This window comes from Pelophylax lessonae (assembly GCF_965119305.1).
Source record: "Pelophylax lessonae genome assembly, chromosome: 3".
Classification (NCBI taxonomy): Eukaryota; Metazoa; Chordata; class Amphibia; order Anura; family Ranidae; genus Pelophylax; species Pelophylax lessonae.
Genome location: NC_138770.1, coordinates 157,312,365 through 157,327,829, shown reverse-complemented (window position 1 = coordinate 157,327,829; position 15,465 = coordinate 157,312,365). Strand labels below are relative to the sequence as shown.

General features: G+C 44.4%; 1 protein-coding gene across 1 annotated transcript in view; it reads left to right on the top strand.

The window, feature by feature from the left end:
• Window positions 1-15,323: 15,323 nt before the first annotated feature.
• The window catches only part of COLEC11 (collectin subfamily member 11), a 107,068-nt gene continuing 106,926 nt past the window's right edge, over window positions 15,324-15,465 (top strand). The window contains exon 1 of the mRNA XM_082252383.1: window positions 15,324-15,461. The gene's annotated coding sequence lies outside the window, so the exon portion shown is untranslated. The remainder of the gene's footprint in view (window positions 15,462-15,465) is intronic.

Sequence of the window (15,465 nt, the reverse complement as noted above, 5' to 3'; positions counted from 1 at the left end):
AGTGTGTGGAGCAGCAAGTCAAGGCGAGGGAGCTGTGTGTGGAGGAGCCGCGGGTGACACGTGTGGTGAAGCTGCATAAGGTAGCTGGGTGCGGGTACAGGGGACCTCTGGGACCAGTGACAGAGTGGTGGTAGTGGAGGATGGACGGGCGGGGTAACTAAGTGACTGGTACCAGGGTAGATGGAGGTAGTGTAGGTAAGGAATAGCAGGTTGTTACTAATTATCCCCATAGAGTAGAGAGTAAAGGCCCGTACACACGTACCGATTGTCGGCTGTAAATATTCGGCCGCCGATTGTCGGCTTGTTAGTATGATGCTTCCGACAGCGACTTTTCGGCCGAACAGAATCGGGTGTGCAGGCTATAAAATTTTTGTTGAGTCACCAGAACGGCCGATTGTTCGCCAGTCAGTACAGAATTCGGCCGACAAACAGCAGATTAGCAAGACTGGGCATGCTCAGAAAAGAAAAAAACACACGGAAAGTTAACCATCACATGAAATCACTTCTGCAGTCGGCTGTTGTTGGCCGACAAAATTCGTGTGCAGTCTTTTGCACTTTTCAGCCGACAGGACAGCACCGGACAAAAGACGGCCGATCGTTCGGCTGACATTTGGTACATGTGTACGGGGCTTAATGTCCGACAGGATTCGGGATGCCACTCAGTGCACTTCTTGCTACATGTATGTGTTCCTAGATGAACCAATCGAGGGCGAACACTGCTGTGCAAGATGTGAGCGACTTGTTTCTCTGGAAGTTCAGATCTTGGATCTAGAAAACAGTGGCAACGCTGTAGCATCAACAACCTGGAATGGAGCTTTGACATTAACCAGGGAGGAAAGGAAGGAAGAGTGCCAGGGAGGAAAGTCCTGAGTTTATACAACCTAACAAATTTGCCAAGTTGCATGTTGATGGGGCTATCGGATCAGGGGTGGCAGTGCTGGAGCAGGCGCTCTCCCCCGGCTGGGGAGGGCAGCTGTGGATCCAGGGAAGGAGGCGAGGGGCGGGGTGCCAAGACTCAGAAAAGGTTAGACGTGGTAGTGGGGGACTCAATTATCAAGAGGATAGAGAGGGCAATCTGTCAAGGTAGCTGAACAGTATGTTAACCGGGCGCTCGAGTTCGGTGGATCAGGTAGATAAATTATTGGGCGGGGCTGGGGATGACCTAGCGGTGCATGTGGGCACTAATGACCGAGGAAGGTGGAGGATCCTGAAGAACGATTTCAGGGACTTGGGGAATAGATTTGAGGAATAGGACCTCCAAGGTGGTTTTCTCTGAAAGACCGCCGGTACCTCGAGCCACACGAGAAGCAGAAGGAGATTAGGGTACTTAAACAAGTGGCTAAGGAATGGGGTTTGTCTTGGGGCACTGGGCTGACCTCTGTCAGCTACCAGCTCTTTAATAAGGATGGGCTGCAACTTAATGGGGAGAAAGATGGCCACCAAATTGGAGGGGCTTTTAAACTAGGAGATGGTGGGGAGGGCTCAGAAGTAGTCAGTCAGGCGGGACCAAAGGACAGAAGGTAGTATTAGGGTCAGCCGTGACAGTAGATCCGTAATGTCAATTGGGGTCTGTGTGGGCAAACTTCAGACTAACCAGGAATAAAAATAAGCACCATCCACTACCAACTTCCACAAAACTAAGAGGGGTATATGCAAATGCCAGGAGCCTAGCTAATAAAATGGATGAGTTGGAAATGTTAGTACATGAGGAGGACATACCTTGTGGGAATAACAAACTTGGTTTGACCTCCTCACATGACTGGCTGGCTGGCCGGCCAATATGCAAGGGTATTCTGTGTACGGGAAGGACAGGGTAGGAAAAAGATGGGAAGGTGTATGTCTGTCAAGAATAATGTAAGGGTGATAGGGAGGAGTGATGGAGTTAGAATCCGTGTGGGTAGAACTCCATAGGGAAAAGGTAATTGTGGGGGTTTTGTTATAGGCCACCCAACCAAAGGGAGGGGGTAGAGCTGGAATTTATATCACTGTTTGGATCAGTCATCATATTAGGGTACTTTAATTATGCAGACGTTGACTGGGAAGAGGGGACTACACACTCACAGAAGGCATGTCTCTTCATGGAAACCTTACAGGACAACTACATGTCTCAGTTGGTGGATTCTCCTATGAGAAAATGCAGTGCCTGATCTATTAATCACTAACGACCCAGACCTAATTTCGGAGGTAGGAGTCCATGACAACCTGGGCTCTAGCGATCACAGGATGATAACATTTAGCGTAAATAACAATATAACAAGGCAAGAGGGGGACATAAGGTTTTGAAGCAAAAACCCCCTTCTTCAATGGGACTTTAGAGGTAACAAATCAATTATAAAGAATTTATAAGAATCCTAAACTTCAGAAGGGCAAATTGTGCTCAGTGATGGAAAGGGTAAGCTGGGACCAAACCATGGGAACACTGATCACGGAGGAAAATGGGAATGCTTTAGGAACATATTAAACAAATGCATCTTGCAGTGCATTCCTATGGGAAATAAATTTAGAAGAGACCAAGCCGAACCTGGGTGGCTAAACTGTAATGTTAAAAAAACTTATTAGGGGAAAAAAAACTGGCATTCAAGAAATATAAAACAGAGGGCACAGTATCAGCTTTCCAGCAATAAAAGGAGGCAAATAAGAAAAGTAAATACGAAATCAAAATGGCTAAAATTAACTTTGAGAGACAAATAGTGGAGGATAGTAACAAGAACCCTAAGAAATTCTTTAAATTTATCAACAGCAAAAAACTAGGGCAGAGCATATTGCACACAGAATTAACGATGATGGGAGGCTGGTTACAGAGGACACTGAAAAGGCAACTGTGCTTAATGCTTTTCTCTCCTCAGTCTTTACACAGGAAAAGGAGGGGGTACACTGGTCTGGGGTGGTAAGTGGGGTACCCCAAGACTCAGTCCTGGGACCAACCTTGTTCAATTTATTCATAAACAGCATTGAGGATGGTATTAGTTCTATATCAGTTTTTGCAGATGACACAAAATTGGGCAGGGCAATAACTGCACAGCATGAGGCAGATATCTTACAGAATGACCTGAACAAAATAGAGTGGGCAACTACATGGCAAATGAGGTTTAATGTGGAGAAGTGTAAGGTTTTGCACTTGGGGACTAAAAACATAAAAGCACAATACACTTTAGTGGGGGGGAATCAAAAATGGAGAAAGACCTGGGAGTCTTGGTAGAAGATACACTAGGCAATAGCATGCAATGTCAAGCGGCAGCTGCCAAAGCCAGCAGAATATTAGCATGCATAAAGAAGGGGATGTAGTTCAGAGATAAAACTATAATTCTACCATTTTATAAAACTCTGGTCTGACCGCATCTGGAGTATTCGGTCAAGTTCTGGTTGCCAGTCCTCAGGAGGGATGTGTTGGAGCTAGAGAGAGTCCAGAGAAAGGCAACTAAACTAATTAGGGGATTGGAGGACCTTAACCACTTGCCGACTGCTCACATGGAGCATACTGCGGCAAAGTGGCTCGATTCCGTCCAGCGACGTAGACCTTGATCACCAATAAAGTTAACCCCTTCCCTGCCAGAGTCATTATTACAGTAACAGTGCATATTTATAGCACTGATTACTGTAGTAATTTCACTGGTCCCCCTAAAATGTCAGTCAAGGGTCCGATCTGTCCGCCGCAATGTCGCAGTCCCGCAAAAAAAAACGCAGATCGCCGCCGTTAAAAAAAAAACAATAAAAATGACATAAATCTTTCCCATAGTTAGTAGCTGGGATAATTTTTGCGCAAACCAATCAAAATACGCTTACTACGATTTTTTTACCAAACATATGTAGCAGAAAACAAATTGCCCTAAAATGTTAAAAAATTTTGATTTTTACATTTTTTGGGGGAATTTTATATAAAAAAAAATGTGAAAAATATTGTTATTTTTTCAAAATTGTCGCTCTTTTTTTGTTTATAGTGCAAAAAGTAAAAATCGCACAGGTGATCAAATACCACCAAAAGAAAGCTCTATTTGTGGGGAAAAAAGGACATAAAATTAATTTGGGTATAGCGTTGCACGACCGCACAATTGTCCGTTAAAATAACGCAGTGCCGAATCGCAAAATATGGCCTTGTCCGGAATGGGGTAAAATCTTCCGGTCTTAAAGCGGTTAAAAATACGCTCATTGAGAATTTTTTTTGTCAAAGACATGTAGCTAAATACATTTCGGCCTAAATATATGACAAAAATTGAATATATTGGATATTTTTTAACTGTCAAAGTAGAAAAATATTTTTTGAAAATTGTCGCTCTTTTTTTATTAATATCGCAAAAAATTAAATGCGCAGAGGTGATCAAATACCACCAAAGGAAAGCTCTGTTTGTGGGGAAAAAAAGGACGTTTGGGTACAGCGTTGCACGACTCCGCAATTGTCAGTTAAAGTCGCACAGTGCCAAGTTGCAAAAAGTGGACTGGATGTAAAGCAGGAAAATCCTCCGGTCCTAAAGTGGTTAATTATGAAGAGCGTCTACAAGAGACGACTGAGAGGGGACATGATAGCAATTTACAAATACCTCAATGGTGATCTCAGCATAGAAAAAAAGCTATTCAGTCGCTAGGATTGCATGAGGACGCGAGGACATACAATATGATTAGAGGAGAAGCGTTTTAACCTCAGGCAACGCAGGGGGTTCTTTACTGTTAGGGCAACAAGATTGTGGAATTCTCTACCACAAGAGTTAGTTTCTGTGGGAAGTATGGCTACTTTCAAAAGACTCTTGGACATACATCTCAAGGATCAGAACATTAAGGGGTAGGAGAGATGATTATGGCCACACAAACCTGCACAGATTGAACTGGATGAACTATTGTCTTTATTCAACCTCAACTACTATGTAACTATGTACTCTGTTTACATTTCCCAGGAAGGTAGGCAAGGTTTGTCCAATCTTGGATCTCAAGGCTCCGATCCACTTTGTGCGGGTTCAGATAATTCGGATGGAGTCCATCCACACGGTAGTAGCTTTCCTTAATCAAAGGGATCTTCTGGCTTCTATCAATCTCAAAGATGCTTACCTTCATATTCCGATGTCAGGCATTAGCGTTTTCTTCGTTTTGCCATGGACGAGGAGCACTATCAATTTGTGGCGTTACCTTTTGGTTTCGACTTTTCACAAAGGTTCTGACCTTGCTACGACAGAAGGGGATCGCGGTACTGGGTTACCTGGACGATCTACTTCTGCATGCACAGTCTTACTCGGCTCTAAAGACCGACTTGGACATTACTGTGTGAACTCTAGAGGAGTCTACGTTTTCGGAAATATGCGCTGACTGTCCACCAATCTGGACGACTTGGGACTGACGCTGGAAGATATGGTTCGGCTCGGCTCCTGTTCGGCTCGGCTCCTGTTGTCCAACTACAGGATACGGTTCGGCTCGGCTCCTGTTGTCCAACCCTCAGTTGTCGCTCAGGACTTGCATGCAAGTGCTGGCTCTGATGGTTTCCACCTTTTTTGAGGCAGTTCCATTTGCGCAGTGCCATACCAGACCTCTGCAAAGGGAGATTATGACCAAATGGAACAAAGATCCGCTGTCTATTTGGTCCTGTTGAGTCGGGGTTTGAGGGAGTCCTTGCTATGGTGGCTCATCTCCCTGGCCCTTCATCTGGGGAAAATCCCTTCTTCCCCTGTATTGTACTATGATCACCAACGATGTCAGTGTGTCCGGATGGGGAGGTGTCTTGGAAGTGTACTCGGGCCAAGGTGTTTGGACTTCAGGAGTCCAGGCTGCCAATCAACATCCTGGAAATTCGGTGAACAGAATGTCTCTCAATGGATGGATCGTCTGCAGGGATACGCTGTGTGGATTAGTGATCTTGTAATTTTGGCACTGGATCCTGTGAGAGCAAGGCTTACCAGGGTATCTGGTCATGTCATTGGTAGGTTGCTGTAGAAATTGTTGGTAGAAAAATCCCTTTGGAAGGCATTGCACCGTAGGAGTAGCTAGGCAACAGAATATGTTAATATCAAAGCTTTTAGCATATCCCACCCCTAGGGGGTGGTCCCCTCAGTCAATACCCTCCTGCTTCCTGCATTCCTACCTCAGTTTCAGTAGCATAGCAGTAGAGTACATAAACAAACCCCAAAAGAGGGGCGGGGGCGGCGACTGTCGGAGGACTCAGAGAAAGGAATTTTACAGGTAAGATTTTACAAAAATTCCGTTTTCTCTTACGTCCTCCGACAGTCGCCGCCTCTTCATATTCGTCACTATTGGGGACATCCCAAAGCAGTGTAGACATGAGGGGTGGGAAAAAACGCAGCCGCGCCTAAGGCAACGCAGAACCCACATCAGAAAAAAAGTAACCTTACCAAGGTAAGAAAATCAACTGGGCAAAATGAAAAAACTTGCTCAGCAGGAGCAACCACCCAGGAAAACAAATAACCTAGGGATAAAAAACATCCCAACAGCCAAGGACCCAAAAAAAAACAAGGGACCCTAAGGCACTGCCGCACTAAGAACCTTGTGGCCAAAGGAAGCATCTGCCGATGCCTGAACATCCACTTTGTAGAATTTTGAGAAGGTGTGAACAGACGACCAGGTCGCCGCCTTACACACCTGGACCACAGAAGCCTGATGATGACAGGCCCAAGACGTACTCAGAGATCTGGTAGAGTGCGCCTTCACAGGCATGGGGGGAACTTTCCCCTTCAAAGCATAGGCCTGTTCAATGGTCTGTCTGATCCATTTGGCGATGGTAGAAGCCAACGCCGCCATGCTCCTCCGAGGTCCCTCTGGAAGGACAAATAGAGAATCCGTCTTGCGAAAGGATTTAGTCGATGACAGGTAAACCCTGATCGCCCGAACAACATCCAAGGAATGCAAGGCCACCTCCTTCGGATGCTTAGGCTTCGCGCAAAGCGAAGGCAAGACAATGTCCTCATTGAGGTGAAATTCCGAAATCCTTTTCGGAAGAAAAGACGGGTTAGGTCGCAAGACCACCTTATCCAACTGTCGGAGGACTCAGAGAAAGGAATTTTACAGGTAAGATTTTACAAAAATTCAGTTCCCCCCCCCCCCCCTTTTGTTTACCTTTTGCAAAGCCCTGTATATTCTGCTTCTAGAGGAAGATTAGGTTTTTAGGGTTGAATAATCCCTTTCCTACTTGCCAGGGCCTCTTGGGTGGAGGGGGTGTGCGATGTCGTCACTGCATGCGAGGCTGCCATCTTGTATCCTCCTCTTGACGATTGCACATGTGGGAAGCATTCTCAAAGTTCTCAGTTTGCAAAGGTGTCTCCTTCCTAGGTAGTATCTCTGCAAGAAATTGGGATAATCTGACGATGTTGGGAGGGTGCCCAGTATAGGCTTCCCTAGGGATCTGATTAGTTGTGTATCCCTTAATCTGTTCCTTTCACTGCTTTTGTAGGCATAATCCTCTAGTTCATAATAATTTTTTTATTACAGTGGGAATTTCGCAGCAGCCATTTCTGGCCTGTGTAACCTGCTCTGTTTTCACAGGGTTGCAAACATGGGTGCAATCCTGGTAAAACTTGGCAAACGTGTGAACAGGACCTTGTGGCAGCCTTGTAAATCTGTGAAACAGATGGTTGATGTTGAAAGATCTGAGAAACCCCCACTGACCTAGTGGATTGGGCTTTTACTAGTGAAGGGAGGAACCTTATCCTGTAAGCGGAGTAGGTTTGAACATTGACAGTTTCTTCCCTGGACCATTCTAGCACCATGCAGATAACTCCATGTGCTACACAATGCAAAGGTCTGCCAGTAGTGACTTTACAGGCCAACCCTGCGCCTTCCAACATTTGCCAGGATGCAGTACCCTCCCAATGGCACACCTAGGCTACTGATTGAATTGATTGCTTCTGGAAGCAAAAGACAGGATCATTTTAGAGGGTTTATGTGAGTCATTACAGTTTAACAGTGCCCAGACACCTGTACAATTAAGAAGTGGTTGTAAACCACTTGACTTTTAATTTTTTTTTCCTTCTTAGCCTGCAAGGTAACGTGCTAGTTTGCATCGCATGCTTGCACATTATGTGAAACTTGCCTTAAAAAGAAGCTCTTCCAGTGCCGAGATGTCAGTGCTGCAGGGACACACATATTGCTTCTGGGTTCACGGACTGTGGCTCTGTGACTAGCTAGAGCTGTGATGAAGTCACTCCCGCACATGCGCATGGGAACTGCCGTTTACGGTACAGGGCACTGAAGAAACTGCATGAGTGGCTGTTCATTCAGAGCGCATGCGCCAGTGTTGTCACTGGCTACATGTAATTATTTCCTAAACTGTACCTGTTTAGGGGATATTTACACACTAGGTAAGCCTTATTATAGGCAAAAATTAATGATCAAACACTACTTCCATATTATAGTGGATGTAAACCCTCATGTACACTTAGTGAAGTGAACAGCCTCAGATACACAGAGATGGGACAAATCTCCCTCCATATGTTTTACACATATATCTGCTGTCTTCAGCTTTCTACATTATTTAGAAAGTTCACATCATGTTACAAATTTTTCTTCCGGTTTTGTGTGGGAAGGGAGTCTAGGCATACACTGTGAGCTAATTGGAGGAAAGACCCCCCCCCCCCCCCACATAGGCAGAGGAATAAAGAACTTGCAGAGCTGTTCTGTGAATAGATACCCTGCTTAACTGTCTCTAAGTCCCTTCCCTAAACACATTTTCAACTGCTTTTATCTTCTGTGGTGAGAGCTTGTCAGAATTTATACTGATAACATAGGAACAGAGCAGTAGAAAGACATGGGACTTAAGACTTTTTATAGAGAGATGGGTAAACACTACAGCTATATGCCCAGGTCAGATTTCATGAATGGGGTTTACATCCACTTAAAAGGCTCTTTACTCTTGCAGGCCCAGCTCTGCAATCAGCTGCTGCAATTTCTGTTCGTTAAACCACAGCTAATTGGACTAGTGTAATGAACAACCTACACAATCCTATATTCTAGAATAGAACCATACTTTGAGCAATTACTTTGTGTTCTTTGGAATGGCCCTGATTTCTGTTCACATTTGCTGGATCCTGTTGCTCAAAGCCTGGTTTGCTGAAGCTGTCTAAAATACTTTTCATGCTTTTGTCCTTTGAAGAAGGATGTCTCTTTCACGATAGAAGGTTAAAAAAAAAAAAAAAAAAGATTTTAGAAGTCGCTGATGTGGGAGGAGGGGAGGGCCTTGCTAATGGCGCCAGTGAGGTGAGTTGAGGGAGCCCTGAGAAGCGCCCTTCCAGCATGATACACGCTACAAAGCCTCGTCTCCCTATGCTGACCCGCTGAACCCCCCCGCCGGTGCCACCTCATACCTCTAGCTCTTGTCTCTGCCTTGTGTGCCTGCTGCCACTTGCCGAAACCCGGAGCCCGCTGAGAGACGCGGTCCTACACACGCTGAAGGAGAGGCTGCTGTAGGACAGCTCGCCGTAGACGCCGGGAGGTCATGTGTGCCGGCGCACAGCATACAGATAGCCCTGACAGGATCCCCCGGAGCCAGACTGAGGATCACTCGGCTGGACGATTGAAGCCTGCAAGCGGCGGAGTGGACCCAGCAGCTCCTAGGTGGTCGGGTCGGGTGAGAAACGAGGGGAAATACCCCCCCCCCCCTTAATCTTTAAGCTAGAAAAAAAAAAGGTCATACAGAATGCTCTATTAAGAGAACAGTGATAAGAAAGTAAAATTGAGATTTCTGACTACATTGCAAGGATTGTCGTTAAAGCTGAAGAGGCTGTATTATAACATGTAAAAGACATAGGGGAAAAATCGCTGATGAAAGCTAACTGTGTGAGGTCTCTCATTTGTGAAGTACTCTTCAATTATGTTTAAAAACTTTGCAGTGGACTGATACTTTGGTCGGGGAAGCTGTATCCTGAAACTGTGAAAACAAAATCATTAACTATATAGAAATTCACCTCCACCTGGGAACTTTATCTGCGAGTTACCTATTATTTGTATGTATCTTGTGAAGAGGGTGACACCATTACCGGGGAGGTTGCCTGGTAAAGCTGGAGCATAAAGCAAAATAGATTGTTTTGCTTTAACACGACTGACTATGAGGACTTAATTTACACTTATAAAACTTTGCTGTATATGATGGAATGAACTATACTCTGCAAGCGTCCACTAATACAGCGGAGAAAGCTTGGGCCTAAAAACCCTGTTTGAAAAATTTCTCCTTTTTTCCCCTATTCCTCCTCCCTCACCTAGGAAGAGTGAACCCCTTAAGAGGTGTGGGCTTAAGGCAGTAGTAAACAGGGGGGGGGAGGATAACTAAAGCTTCTATTGGGATGAAAGCTGTTGGGATATAAAACCCTATATAAGAAGGTGCAATTATAAATATACGTTAAAGAGGTTGAAAAATGAAAAACAAACCAACAAAAGATGCGTGGGAGGAAAACCACCAAAATTAAGTGTCAGTCAGTCAGTGTCAAGTGTTCTGGGCTCTCCAGCATGTTTAGGAGTTAAGAAAGAGGGACAAACAGTCAAACTAAGATTCCCGGAAGAACTGGAAGATTTCTGTGTGACTTTGAAAATTCCCAAGCCTGAGATTCCTGAATGGACAACCACAAGTGGTAATAGAGTGGAGGGAGAAGACAAACAATGGCATCTGAAAACCAAGAAGAAATAAATATAGTGAAAGAGACAAAAAATGTGGAGAGCGGGGGGAGGTGGGGAGGGGACCGGTGGGGGGGGGGGGGGGTTTGGAGGGAGGAAAATAAGACAAAAAGAGAGATGAAATGACTGGAAGGGACACTGGTAAAAGACATACTTTAGAACCCTGAAATCTTTAATATCCAGATTCATATGGAGGAAAGGCAAACCCAGAATACAATACGCAGTATTAATAAAGGGCAAAAACCAAGGGGACTTAGCGGTACCAGATTTAAAAAAATATTATGATGCAACACTACTTTCACAAGCAATAGAATGGGGAAAAATAAAAAGTGAAAAAAACTGGGGAAAAATAGAATCCTCTATGAGCTGCACTCACTTAGGTAAAATTTTATGGATACCTGCACAATTTAGGAACTTGAGTTCAAGTACGCACACGATTACAATACAAACACTTAGAATTTGGGATTTAATGCACAAAAGAAATAAATGGCAATACAATTCACCGTTAATTCCTTTAACCACTTAAGCCCCGGAAGATTTTACCCCCTTCCTGACCAGGGCCTTTTTTGCGATTCGGCACTGCGTGACTTTAACGGACAATTGCGCGGTCGTGCGACGCTGTACCTAAACGAATTTGACGTCCTTTTTTTCCCACAAACAGAGCTTTCTTTTGGTGGTATTTGATCACCTGTGCGATTTTTTGATCATGCGCTATAAACAAAAAAATGCGTCAATTTTGCAAAAATAACAATATTTTTCACATTTTTTTATATATGAAATTCCCCCCCAAGAAAATGTAAAAATCAAAATTTTTTAACATTTTCGGCCAATTTGTTTCATGCTACATATGTTTGGTAAAAAAAAATCGCAAAAAGCGTATTTTGATTGGTTTGCGCAAAAGTTATCGCGTTTACTAACAAAGGGAAAGATTTTTGTCATTTTTGTTGTTTTTTTTAACGCGTAATGGCGGCGATCTGTAATTTTTTTGCGGTACTGAGACATTGCGGCGGACAGATCGGACCCTTGACTGACATTTTTGACACTTTTGGGGTTACCAGTGACATTACTACAGTAATCTGTGCTATAAATATGCACTGTTACTGTAAAATTACACTGGCAATGACGGGGTTAACTTTTTTGAGAGGGAGGGGTTATGTGTGTCCCTAGGGGCGTGATTCTAACTGTGATTGGCTGTGGCTTGAAGTGTAGGAACAGTGATCAACGGTCCTACATAGTAGAACCGTATGATCACTATTCCTACACAGGGAGAATGACAGGCGGCTTGTTTACATTAGCCGCCTGCCTTTCTCCCTCTCCACCGACGATTGCGAGTGACCGGCGGACGATCGGGTCTGCCGGTCACACGCGCGGGGGGGTCCGTGACCGCGCGGGAGCGCGCCTCCGGCGGCGCTCGCTCGCTCCCGAGACCCTCACAAGCTGATCTGGTGTGGCTGGTCGCCGATGTTCCTTGGAAGCTTCCTCTCAGGGAGGATCTGCTGTCCCAAGGACCAATCTTCTATCCTGCTTTACAGTCACTGGCTTTGGTGGGTTGGCTGTTGAACGCCAGGGGCTGAGGGATAGAGGTTTGACTGCGTTGGTGATTCCAACGCTGTCAAAAGCTAGGAAATCTAAAGATTACGTGGTGTGAGTCTCTTGGGGTTCAGCCTCGCTCTTTCTTGGTGGCTCGGATCTTGACCTTCCTTCAACAGGGGGTTTAGCAGAAACTGGCCTTGAGTACTATCAAGGGTCAGGTGTCAGCCTTAGCGGTTTTCTTTCAACGGCCCTTGGCCACATACTTCCTGGTGTGTACTTTTCTTCAGGGAGTTAGGGATTTGGCCCCTCAATTTGGTGCTCTCAGTCCTCCAGAAGTTTCCTTTTGACAATCTTAGGGAGAGTCCCCTGCTTATGCTGTCCCAGAAGGTGGCCTTCTTGGTGGCTATCAGCTCTGCGTGCAGGGTGTCGGAATTGGTGGGGTTATCACATCGTTCACCTTAATTGATGTTTCACAGTGATAAGGTAGTTCTTCGTCCCTGTCTGTCGTTCTTTCCAAAGGTTGCCTATGATTTTCATTTGAATGAAGACGTTGTGTTACCTTCCCTGTGTCCCAGGCCAAAACATCCGAAGGGAATTGCCTTACATGCCTTGGATGTGGTCTGGGCAATTAAGGTGTACCTGGGAGCTAAGGAGTCTTTTAGGAAGTCAGACTCACTATTTGTGCTCATGGATGGGCCTCGGAAAGGGTCGTCCGCTTCCTCTGCTACCATTTCCCGATGGATCAGACAAACTGTGATCCAGGCCTATTCCATCATAGGTCAGGTTCCTTCTTTCTCTGTCAAGGCACACTCTATTCGGGTGCTCAGTGCCTCCTTGGCCTTCCATCATCAGGCGTCAGTGACGCAGGTTTGCAAGGTTGCCACCTGCTCGTCTGTGCACACTTTCACAAAGTTCTATAAAGTAGATGTGTTGGCATCTGCTGATGCTTCTTTTGGCCTCAAGGTTTTCCAGGCTGCTGTTTAAGAGGACCTGATCCTATTTGAGGGTGTATTTTATTTTTTTCAGGTGAGCTCCAGTTGTTATACAGTAAACCCCCCTCCATTGCAGGGGTTACGTTCCGGACCCAGCCGCGAAAAGTGAAATTCCGCGAAATAGAAAAACCCTATTAAAATGCATTGTAGGCATGATTTTTTTACTGTCACTGTACGTGTAGAAGCATTTTAAGGTCTTTAAACACACTTTTAAAACAATAGAAACTCATTTAAACACATAAAAGATACTTAGAGACAGAGCAAGAGCTATGAAAAACACAAAAATCTTTCATTTTTAATGATTTATATAGTAAAATAACATTACAGAAAAAAACGCGAATTACCGGGACCGCAAAAACTGAACCGCGATGTAGCGGGTGATTACTGTAGTTGAGCTCCTGTTTACTTGGTTGGCTATAGTTAGCCTTGGGAATTTCCTTTTTGCTGTTCCCACCCCTCATGTTCAATACTGCTTTGGGACGTCCCAGTGGTTAAGAAGATCAGGAGCTGTGTCTGTCAATTAACAAAAGATAAAATGGGATTTTTGACTTACCGTAAAATCCATTTCTCTGATGTTCATCGATGGACACAGCACCCACCCCTCTGTGGAGTTGTAATTCTTCTGACACTGCTTGTAACAAAACTGAGTACCTATAGCAGAGAGAGGGAGTATACCCCCTGGGACTGCCCATAGGCGTAGCCAGACTTTTTTTTTCTGCTTAGTGTCCTACTCCTGTAGGGAGAAGATCAGGAGCTGTGTCTGTCATTGAACATCAGAGAAATTAATTTTACGGTAATTTAAAAGTCCAATTTTTTTGCTAGAAAGTGATTTAGAGCCCCCAAACATATATATATATTTTTTTTAGCAAAAACTCTGTAGAATAAAGTGGCGGTCAAAATTGTGCACAATCCTGGAATGGCGACAGACTATGATACTTAAAATTCTCCATAGGCGATGCTTTAAAAAATTTTAGTTTAGAGGAGCTCTTTTTCTAGAATTATTGCTCTTGCTCTGAAGATCGTGATACCGAACGTGGGATTTGAACACCGTTTACTTTTGCGGGTAAGGCTTACGTATGTGTTTGATTTGGTGCACGAGCTCACAGGGACAGGAGTGCTTTAAAACATTTTTTTTTCCTATTTGTTTTATTTTTAAGTTTAAAAAAAATAAAATAAAAAATCTGATCACTTTCATTGCTGTCACAAGGAATGTACACATCCCTTGGGACAGTAATAGGCAGAGACAGGTATTCTTTATCGAGGAATCTGGGGTCCTAGTCCCCTCTACTGCACTTCAAAGTATACAAAATGCAAAATCTGCATTTTTGAATACTGACAGGATTTTGAAATCGGCATTACATCACTTCCAGGTTACATGATTGGAGACCCGATTGAAGCCATATCTGGCTTCGTTCGGGACTCTAACCAGCCGGCGGACTTGCCGGCTGGTTACTCGGGTCTCACGGTGGGGCAGACAGAGCTGTTGAAAGCGGTGGTGGGGGGGGGGGGGTGTCGCTGGAAGGGGGGGGGGGATGTCCCGCTGGGATAACTGCTGAGCCGCATCAGTTGTTATCTCCAGAAAGCCGACCGCCGGCTCTAAAAACGGTACCGGAGTGATGCCTCTAGCTGCAGGCATCACCCCTGTACAACCACTTCTTCAAGCTGATGTACAGGTATGTCAGTATGTGGGAAGTGGTTAATTTATGTTTATTTTTTTTATATCTGCCTGGAGTTAAGTTTTAAATCTTTGTCCTTCGACTTAGGTAAATTATTAGTATTGGCAGGGGAAACTGTTAAAATGATAATTCCTATTTAAAGTATAATACAGTACTTGATTATTATTTTTTTTTTTGCTGGTTTATTTAATATAAAAACTTGTACATGCACTTTACTTTTCAATTTTGATTTATTTTTAACAAATTTACAAATCTCAGCAGGATTTAATGAGCCATAACCATCCATGTTTTACTTTAAAATTGTATGTCATGATAGTTCATGAAAGTAACCGATGACATTTGATAACCTGTCTTTTCTGGAACCCCACTGACATCTTATGTTCTAACAGATGGCATTATCTAAAAAGAGATAGTGTTTGAGTGGGTTACATCACAGGGCACCTTCTTGTTTCCCACACTTCTTGCCTAATTATCCAGCACAGCAGCTGAAAACTTTCAAACAGGAAGCTGTTTACAGATAACACTTGTGACTTCTTGAGCTGGAGAGCTGAAGGCATCTTTTTCAATTAAGATCTGTCAGGCTTTTGTAAACAGCGGCTATGAGGTCCTTAGGCATTGCAATTCAGAGGACAGTCCCAGTCCCAAGCCTCAGGGGAAATACAAGGTAA